General features: G+C 37.7%; 1 pseudogene; it reads right to left on the bottom strand.

The window, feature by feature from the left end:
* Window positions 1-5,567: 5,567 nt before the first annotated feature.
* On the bottom strand, window positions 5,568-5,918 carry LOC103297823 (60S ribosomal protein L35a-like; annotated as a pseudogene).
* Window positions 5,919-11,243: the final 5,325 nt, after the last annotated feature.

Raw genomic sequence — 11,243 nt, 5'->3', positions numbered from 1 at the left:
CAGCTTTTTTTATCCACTCATCTACTGATGAATGAGTTGCTTCCAGATCTTAGCTATTGTGGATAACACCGCTATGAACATAGGGGTGCATATATTCTTTCTGATTGGTGTTTTAGGCTTCAAAGGATACATTCCTAGAAGTGGGATCACTGGGTCAAATGGAAGTTCCATTTTTAATTTCTGAGGAAACTCCACACTGTTTTCCATAGTGGTACCTGTCTACATTCCCACCAACAGTGTATTAGGATTCCTTTTTCTCCACTTCCTCACCAACATTTGTATGAGGTGGTACCCCATTGTCATTTTATTTTGCATCTCTCTGATGATCAGTGACTGAGCATTTTTAAATATGTTTCTTGGCCATTCATATGTCCTCTTTGGAGAAGAGTGTATTCAGGTCTTCTGCCATTTTTTAATTGGGTTGTTTGTCTTCCTTTTGCTGAGTTAATGAGTACTTTATATATTTTGCAAATTAACCTCTTACCACATGTATCATTAGCAAATATGTTCTCCCATGCAGTAGGCTCCTGTTCATTTTGATGATGGTTTCTTTTGCTGTGTAGAAGCTTTTTATTTTGATGTAGTCCCATTTGTCTATTTTCTCCTGTGTTTCCCTTGCCCTAAGACAGTGGTCAGCAAACTGCGGCTCGCGAGCCACATGCGGCTCTTTGGCCCCTTGAATGTGGCTCTTCCACAAAATACCACATGCAGGCATGCATGTACAGTGAGATTGAAACTTCGTGTTCCGCTCTCAAAAGAAATTTCAATCGTTGTACTGTTGATATTTGGCTCTGTTGACTAATGAGTTTGCCGACCACTGCCCTAAGAGATGTATCCCCAAACATATTGCTATGAAAGATGTCTGAGATTTTGCTGCCTATGGTTTCTTCTAGGATTTTTATGGTTTCATGACATACATTTAATTATTTTGTCCATTTTCAGTTTATTCTTGTGAATGGTGTAAGTTGGTGGTCTAGTTTCCTTTTTTCTTTCTTTTTTTTTTTTTTTTTTGCATGTATCTGTCCAGTTTTCCAAAGACCGTTTATTAAAGAGACTATCTTTACTCTGGTGTATGTTCTTGCCAACTTTGTCAAATATTGAGTGTAATGGCTTGCATCAATTTCTGGGTTCTCTGTTCTGTTCCATTGATCCATATGCCTATTCTTATATGCCTAGGCTTATATTACAGTAGCTTTGTAATATAAGTTGATATCTGGCATTGTAATCCTCCAACTTTGTTCTTCTTTCCCAAGATTGCTGTGGCTATTCAGGGTCTTTTTTTTTGTTTCATATACATTGTTGGAGCATTTGTTCTAGATATGTGAAATATGCCATTGGTATTTTAATAGGAACTGCACTGAATTTACAGATTGCTTTCGGCTGTATGGAAATTTTAACTATGTTAATTCTACCAATTCATAAACACAGTATATTCTTCCACTTGTTTATATCTTCCTCTGTCTCTTTTTTCAATGTCCTGTAGTTTTCTGAGTACAGAAATTTTACCTCCTTGGATAGTTTATCCCTAAGTATCTTAATTTTTGTTGTTGTTGTAATGTAAATGGAATTGTTTTGTGTGTGTTTTTAGTTTCTCTTTCTGAGAGATCATTATTAATGTATAAAAATGCCATTGATTTCTGGGTGTTCATTTTATATCCTGCTACATTGCTGAATTCATTTATTAAATCTAGTAGTTTTTTGTGGAGTCTTTAGGGTTTTCTATGTACAATATCATGTCATCTGTGAAAAATGACAGTCTTACTTCCTCCTTTCCAATTTGGATGCCTTTTATTTTTTTCTTCTTATCTGATTGCTGTGGCTAGCACTTCCAATACCATGTTGAATAAGAGTGGTGAAGGAGGCTATCACTGTCTTGTTCCTATTCTTAGGGGAAATGAGTTTAGTTTTTTCCCAGTGAGTATGATGTTGGCTGTAGATTTGTCATATATGGCCTTTATTAGGTTGAGGTATGATCCCTCTATTCCCACTTTGGTGAGCGTTGTTATCAAAAGTTGGTGTTGGTGCCCATCTGGTGTGGCTCAGTGATTGAGCATTGATCTATGAACCAGGAGGTCATGGTTCAATTCCTGGTCAGGGCACATGAAGGGTTGCAGCTCAATCCCCAGTGATGTTTCTATCTTCCTCTCCCTCTCCCATCCTCTCTGAAATCAATAAAAAATATTTTTAAAAATTGGGGTTGGATTTTGTTGAATGCTTTTTCTGCTTCTATTGCTATGAACATGTTGTTTTTGTTTATCAATTTGCTTATGTGATGTATCACATCTACAGTGAAAACACTCAAAAACATCCAAACACATGGATGTTATTAAATAGAATGTTATTAAACAATGAATGTGTTGCCAATAAGATCGAGGAAGAAATCAAAAGCTTCCTGGAAACAAATGTAAATGAACACACAACCACCCCAAATCTCTGGAACATAGCAAAAGCAGTCCTGAGAGGGAAGTTCATAGCATTACAGGCCTATCTCAAAATACAAGAAAAAATTTTAATAAACTACCTAAACCTACAAGTTGAAGAATTAGAAAGAAAACAATAAGAAAAGCCCAGACTAAGTAGAAGGAAGGAAATAATAAATATCAGAGTGGAAATAAATGACAGATAATCTTAAAAAATAATACAAAAGATCAATGAAACCAAGATAAATAAGATTAATTAACCTTTAAACAAAGAGAGAGGACCCAAATAAATAAAATCAGAAATGAAAGAGGTGAAGTAACATCTAGTACTGTAGAAATACAAAGGATTGTAAGAAAATACTATGAACAACTATATGCCAACAAGCTGGACAAGATGAATGAAATGGACAAATTCCTAGAAAAATATAATCTCCCAAACCTGAATCAGGAAGAATCAGGAAACCTGAATAGGCCAATAACAATGGAAGAAATTGAAGCAGAAAACAAAAGCAAAACAAAACAAAAAAACCTCCAACCAACAAAAGTCCTGGCCTGGTCAGCTTCACAGGGGAGTTACCAAACCTTCAAAGAAGAACTAACACCTGTCCTCCTCAAACTATCCAAAAAAATCCAAGAGGAAGGAACGCTTCCAAGCTCTTTTTATGAGGCCAGCATCACCCTAATTCCAAAACCAGGTGAAGTCACTACAAAGAAAGAGAATTACAGGCCAATATCACTGATGAACATAGATGCTAAAATCCTCAACAGAATATTAGCAACTCAGATCCAGCATTATGTTAAAAAGACTAGAGGCCCAGCGTGTGAAATAGTGTGGCTGCACTCACACACATGCTCCTCTCCATGCTCGCAGCCCCGTCCACCCATGCCTACCTCGCCGCGCCCACCTTGCCGCGCCCACCTCACTACGCCCACCCGCCTGCCCACCGGCCACCAGCCTTGCTGCGATTGGAGCCTGTGAGCTTTTGCGGGGAGGGACCGGGAGGTGCTCCATGCACTTCATGGTGACCAGTCGTTTGGTCATTCCGGCGTTAGGGCCACTGGCTTTTTATAATATAGATTATACACCAGGACCAAGTGAGATTTATTCCCAGGATACAAGGCTAGTACAATATTCATATGATTCTTCTACTTCTGACTGTAGAACATGTGACAAAGAATGTTTACCTCTGCGAGCCTGTTTCCTCATCTGTACAATGCCTATCACCAATACCTTCCTCTCAGAGTTTTGTGAGGGTTAGAGAAATAATGTACCTAAAGCCCATAGCTCACAGCCTGGCACATAGTGGCACTCAATACATTATAACTGTTATTGCTATTGGTCAAATATCTTTTAAAGAAAACACTTTTCCTCAAAATATCCAGGTAAAGCAAAATTGGTTCTGTGAATTTAAATATTCTAATAATGGCCATTGCCATTGTTTGCTTTCCTTTCACTGCAGAGAAACAGCTGTGATTACAAAATGTGGATATAAGCCTACAGTTGCAACCCCACTAGGCCACTCTGTATCAGAACAAGCAGTAGGTCTGGGAAGATGAAAGGAATTCCTGCTAGTATTTCCTGACCAAAGAAACCAGCACCATTCTGCAGATATTTTCAAATTCGTTTTGTCATCATGCTAGCCACAAGAGTAATGTGGATTGTTTCACTGAAAGAACATGGTAGGGGGTTGCCCTGCTGTGAGTAGTTAAGTTCTTTAGACTTTATGAGAATGTGTATAGTCATGAAGTTTAAATCTCCCTTGAGTCGTTTCTTTGTCTGCCTTGGCATCCTCCATGCTGACATTTTCCGGCTGCATACTAATGAACTGAGCTAGGAGGGAAGAAGCATGCCCAGGAAGGCACAGGGCTTACCTCCACAGCTAAGTGTCAATAATGCCTGCATCGCTTACCTCTGGTTAATAAGCTCTACCCTCCTCGCATGACTGTCTTGACACCAAACATTTAGTCAAATCCTCTTTTTTATAAAGTGAAGATAAAGAGGTTTAATTACTCTTTGGCTATACAAAAGCATATCAAATTGCTGTTTAAATAGAAATGACACTGATAAGTGTGTTTTTTTCCAGGATTTTAATTTTCAAGTCTGTCCCAAAATTGTGTATGTCCTGGGATGATACACTTCTGACTTATTAATAGCTAGCTGTTTTACCTGGGGCATGCTCAGTTTTAAAAGAAAATAGGCTTGCAGGATAGCTCTGGGTTCTGCAAAATACAGGCTACAAGTTGATTGAGATCAAGGCCATCAACTTTATTTTACACAAGTTATTTCTCTTCAAATGCATTAATACTAAAAGAGCAAATATGGGATATTTTAAGACTATAAAACAAGATTATATTTTTCCCTTAATGCTAGGAAAGGACCAATAGCCAGTCTTTTCTCCCCTAAACCTAAGGACATAGTGCATTTTTGTCTAATCAGTTTTTATTGTGTCTCTCTGTATTAATTAGGTTCCATGGCCTTAAAGTAGAGAATCAAATTATCAGGGGTTCCCTTAGTAAAGGCTGATATGAAAGCATGGATGACCATCAGCTCAAAGGTAAACCATAGATATTTGTATATTTGTAATTTACACTAGAGGCCAAGTGCACGAAATTCATGCATGGGTAGGGTCCCTAGGCCTGGCCAGTGATCAGGGCCGATCAGGTTCATCTGCCTCCCCACCTCTTCCTTCCCTCGCTCCCTCAGTGCATGCCATCACCACTGGTCGCCCGTCATGTTCCACACTGCCCCCTGGTGGTCAGCACACGTCATAGTGACCAATTGAACTCCTGTTCTCCTGGTCAAACTCCTGAGGGGACACTTTGCATATTATCCTTTTATATATATAGATATCATTTGTATCTACTTTTCATGAAAGCCCACTATTTTTATTCCTTCCAGCAGCGATGCTTTCTTTTATGCTTTGTGAAAACTATTTGTAGGAATGATTTGTGTCATGGAAAAATACATTAACTGCAAAACCACTGCTTCCCCCATACTTTGCAGTGTTTAATTGAAGAGTAATCTGGATTTTGATTAATAAATAACTTAACATTCTTGTTGCTGCTTTCAACTCTTCACATATATCTCTATTTATGAGTTTTATTTAATCTTACAAATCCACTTTATTTATTTATTTTTCTGTAAGTTTAAATCCTTGAGGAGTACAACATTACACAGGTTCTGTGTCCAATGGCCTAAGCAGGAAGGTTGCCTCAGAAATAAGCATGAATCATGCCACTGTTTCCATGAGCACGAGTTACCTTTCCCCTGATGACTCTGGTTTTGTTCACTTTGCCACCAGGAGTCACTGTGTTGTTCTTTACTTTGCACACATAAGCACATCTCTTGCCTAGATAGAATTCAGTTTCATCTCAAGTATAAACACCTTCGATTTTCAGAAGAGCTGTGTGCTCCCTTTGGTTCCAGAGGCCCCACTTCTATCCAGCAAAAATGGCCTTGGATCACAGCCTTCCACACATATTTGTCCTTACAGATGTCCTGTTCCTGCAGCCTCCTCTGGCTCCAAGATGGTGGAAAGAGCTCTATCTGTGAGTTCTATATGTTTTAATTCTCTCTCTCTCTCTCTCCCCTCCTCCCTCTTTCACACACACATATGAATAAATGATTACACTGAGTGGCCAGATTATTATGATCTCTGAACGCATAATAATCTGGCCACTCAGTGTATATCCTATATAATAAAAGGCTAATATGCAAATTGTCCCCTCAACCAGGAGTTCGACCATCAGGCAGGCTGGCCAACTGCCCATGTCCCCTCCCCCTGACCAGGCTGGCCGGACCCCACCCATGCACGAATTCATGCACCGGGCCTCTAATATATGTATACACACACACACACACACACACACACACACACACATATATATACATACATGGAGTGGCCAGTTTATTATGCGTTCAGAGATCATAATTATCTGGACACTTAGGGTATATTCTTACTAGTGTGATGGAGATTGATTTTGCAGCTACAAGGTAACTTTGGAAAAGAATTTCACTAAAAAAAAACCCACATGTTTTCAGATCCTAATTACATCTGTTTCCTGCTCCTAGATATGCTTTATTTTCTTCTAAACCCACAACATATACATAAATCAGGTACAAAGTAAAACTACCTTTAGATTTTGAAATCTTTTCTGTGGGCTTGAATTTCATGCAATAATTGAAGTGTGGGGACATAATCACTGAAGCATTTGAAAGGGTAAGTTTTACTCCTTCTCCTTGACAAACATGGGTAATACTTTACCAGGGACAAAAAAAAATGCTAACAAAATTCAGTGGAGGATACATTTGCATAATGCATCTTTTAACAAGGGAATGAGTGAGGGCATACGTGACAATGCTAGCATGATGTTCTCTACCTCCTGTCAATTATCCTTGAGTCACCCTGCAGTTTAAGCTTTAGGTCAATAAAATGAATTTCAAAGCAGAAGCCTTCAGCACCATAGAGGAATTAACTCTGTGGGGTTGCCTCCAAAAAGCAATGAATTTTCCATTGCTTTTAGCTCATGCGATAATTTTTCTTCCAGTTTTTGCCTTCTGTTAGAAGGGTCTCTTGTTCACACTTAATTCTATTTCTTGATAATGCCTTTCTATAAACAAATACTTCTCTCCTTTTGGATATAATAAAACTGTAGATTTATATTGCAATTTTTAAAATACAGGGTATATGTGACAAATCTCTATCAAATATTTGCAAATAATTGTTTTGGATTGAACATCACAATATATTGTACATTTCTTTCCAGTTTCATATGCTGTGCAATATGCTGTCTTCCCACATCAAAATATATCTAATTTTGCACAGAAAGGAATCAAGGCTTAAACTGAATCTTTGGTAGTTGGGGATGATCTGAAATCATTCTAATCTCCTCCCCTTGCACATCTGTAAACTCCATTTCAACAGTGAGAAACACCACTCCCACCATCTGCTACTGTTTACTTAATTGTTCAATTGCAGTATACATGTATAGTGGTATCAGAATTCTTAACCCATCCTACCTAATAAAGAGGGAATATGCTAATTGACTCTCATGCTGTCGCAAAATGGTGGTGCCCACTGTCAATAAGGAGGGAATATGCTAATTGACTTCCCCACCCTCAAGATGGCAGCACCAACAGCGAATAAGGAGGGAATATGCTAATTGACTGCCCCACCCTCAAAGATGGTGGCACCCAGTCCCCTCAGCCCCTCCCCCCCCAGGGTGGCAGGCGTGGCAAGGAGTTCCCCAGTCTCCTCAGCCCCCCAGGCACCCAGGCTGGCCCAAGGTGCAGGCAAGCCTCGGATGGCGGCTACTGAGCCGCCCAGGGCCGCCCGAGGCTCAGGTAACCAGGGCTGGCTGAGGCTTGCACTGCTGGCAGTGGCAGCAGCAGAGGTGTGAGGGGGTGTCGCCTTCACCTGATTGCCAGGTCACCTCCTGCCCCTGAGGGCTCTTGGACTCTGACAGGGGGCAGGCCAGGCTGAGGGACCCCCTCCAGTGCATGAATTTTCATGCTCCAGGCCTCTAGTGTCTTCATAAGGAAGAATTCTATCAACTAGAGTCAATGAGTATGTACAGTTTCTTTTGCCTTTATTCCTCCAGATTCTGCTCATTTCCAAAGTTCCTAGATTGCCACCTTCCTCCTCCCCCTTCAGTGAAGTTGTTTCATGCATGTGTAACATAGTTATTTTGCCATATTATGTATTCTATCCTGGGATTCTTTGACCTCCTAAATGATTTTGTTTCTAATTTGGGTATATTAAAGTTTACTCTGTGCTGTAAATTTCCCTGGATTTAATAAATTTATGAGTTACATAGCCAGTCTTATGATATGATACAGAATAGTTTCACTTCCCTAAAGAATCTCCTATGCTTCATATATTCAACCATGGAAACCATTCTCTCTATAGTTTTCGCTTTTTAAAAAAGTCATATCATTGGGAATCATATGGGATTGGAATAATATTGACTCCTTTCATGTACCAATATGCATTTAAGATTCATTTATGTTTTTTTTCATGGTTTTATAACCAAGGTTTCTTTATCCACTTACCTATTAAACATCCTGATTATTTCCAGTTATTTTTACAAGTATGAATAAAGCTGCTATAAACCTTCATATGCCAATTTTTTATATAAGTTTCTCAAATATAATTTGATAAATACCTAGTAGCACAACTGCTGGATCATATAAGATTATGTTTAGCTTTGGAAGACACTATCTTCAAAAGTGGCTATAACATTACTCAGCAATGATTGAGGGTTCTTGTTATTCCACATCCTCATCAGCTATTGGTATTGTAGGTTTTTTTGATTCTAGCCTTCTCTTTTTCCAGATTTATTGAGATTTATTTAGCTTATATCATTGTGTAAGTTTAAAGTGTACAAGATGATGATTTGATACACTGAATTGTGAAATGACTACCACAATAAGCTTAGTTAATACATCCATTACGTCATATAGTTACCATTTTATTTTTATGGTGAGAACATTTAAGATCTGCTGTCTTAGTAATTTTCAAGTATATGCTACCAGGTTGTTAACTAATTTAACCATGCTGTACATTAGGTCCCCAAAACTTACTCATCTAGCCATTCTAATAGGTGTGTAGTGGTATCACATTTTTGCTTTAATTGTCAATTCCCTAATGACAAGTGATACAGAGCGTCTTTTCATGTGCTTATTTACCAACTGCACACTGAGTGGCCAGATTATGATGATCTCTGAACACATAATAATCTGGCCACTCAATGTATATCCTATATAATAAAAAGCTAATATGCAAATGGTCCCCTCGACCAGGAGTTCGACCAACAGGCAGGCTGGTCAACTGCCCATGTCCCCTCCCCCTGTCCAGGCTGGCTGGACCCCACCCATGCACGAATTCATGCACCAGGCCTCTGTATATATATATACATATATATATATATACTGAGTGGCCAGATTATTATGATCTCTGAATGCATTCAGAGATCATAATAATCTGGCCACTCAGTGTATATCTTCTTTGTTAAGGTGTCTGTTCAGATCTTTAACTGAGCAAATTTTAATTTTTATGAAATCCAACTTATTAACTTTTTTTATAGATTGTGCTTTCAATATTATATTTAAAACTTATCACCAAACCCAAGATCACCCAGATATTCTCCTGCATTTCCTTCTAGATGTTTTATAGTTTTTTAAGCTGTATAGTTATATGTCTATGATCCACTATGTTTTAATTTTTGTGAAAGGTGTTATTTCTGTGGATATATTTATAATAATAATAATAATAATTATTATTATTTTGCATATGGATGATCAAATATTCCAGCACCATTTGCTAAAAAGACTATCCTTTCTTCACTGATTGCCTTTAATCCTTTATCTAAGATCAGTTGACTATATTTTTGTGAATATATTTCTTGAGATCTCTATTCTGTTCCATTGATGTATGTGTTTATTATTTTGCCAATGCCATACTATCATGATTACTGTGACTTTATAGTAAGTCTTAAAATTGGGTAGTGTGAGTCCTCCAAGTCATTCTTGTTTTTCAGTATTGTATTGTCTATTCTCAGTCTTTTTGTCTGTCTATATAAACTTTAGAATCATATTGTCAATATCTACAAAATAGCTTTTGGGGATTTTGATTGGGATTGTATTGAATCTATAGGTCAATTTGAAAAGAATTGGCATCTTAGCTTCCTGGATCTATCATTTGGATTCTGTCATGAATTTTGGAAAATTTTGGTCTTCTTACTTAAAATATTCTTTCTACTCCATTTTCTCTTTGTTCTCCTTTTGGTATTCCAATTACATATACAATACAGTAAGTCTTCACTTAACTTTGTCAATAGTTTCTTGGAAACTGTGACTTTAACTGAAGAGGACATATAAGAAAACCAGTTTTATCACAGGGTAATTAATATAAAAAAGAGTTAAGTTCTTACAGCATATTTCTGGCCACAAAAACATCACCAAACTTTTAATGAAGAAAGATCACCAAAACACTTCTAATATTAAACATTGAAATAAATGTGAACTATACATACATTTAAGAAAGATTAATAAAAACAAGTAAAATAATTATTACCCAACCCACTTATTCCAGTTCAGGGTGGGGGCTGCCTGTAGCCTATCTCAACAGCTCAGAGCACAAAGCAGGAACCAAGTCTGGATAGGATACCATTCCATTGCAGGACACACACACACACACACACACACACACACACACACACACACAGGCTCACTCACTCAGTCATACTGGGACAATTAAGACACTCCAAGTAATCTAACGTGCACAGTATTGGGAGGTAACAGGAAACCAGAGTACCCAAAGAATACTCACATGGACATGGAGAGAATGTGCAAACTACACAAAGTGGCCCCAACCCAGAATCAATTTTTTTCCTCACTAATGTTATAACAAAATGATTTTGAATGGAATGATATTTTTCAAGGACCTCCTGTGTATTACATATATTGAAATGGTCCCACTATTCTTGAGTATTCTGTTATACTTTTCCATTCTTTATTTTCTCTTTGCATTTCCATTAAAGAAGTTTCTCTTAAAGTTTCTATCTTTAAGATCACTGATTCTCTACTCAGTCCTGTCAAGATGTTCTTTACTTCCTTACATTGCTGTTTTAAATTTCTACTACTGTCTTTTAATTTTTAGTAGAGTTTCTCTCTGCTAATATTATCCATGTTCCTGCATGTTTTCTAGTATTTTCATCAGAATCCTTAACATATTAATCATAATTATTTTAAATTCCATCTGATAATTTCAAAATCTATGCCTGATATGAGTGTGGTTCTGAAAAATGTGTCTTCAGAAAAAA

This window comes from Eptesicus fuscus, chromosome 1, assembly GCF_027574615.1.
Source record: "Eptesicus fuscus isolate TK198812 chromosome 1, DD_ASM_mEF_20220401, whole genome shotgun sequence".
Taxonomy (NCBI): Eukaryota; Metazoa; Chordata; class Mammalia; order Chiroptera; family Vespertilionidae; genus Eptesicus; species Eptesicus fuscus.
This window is presented reverse-complemented; position numbering and strand designations above follow the sequence as displayed.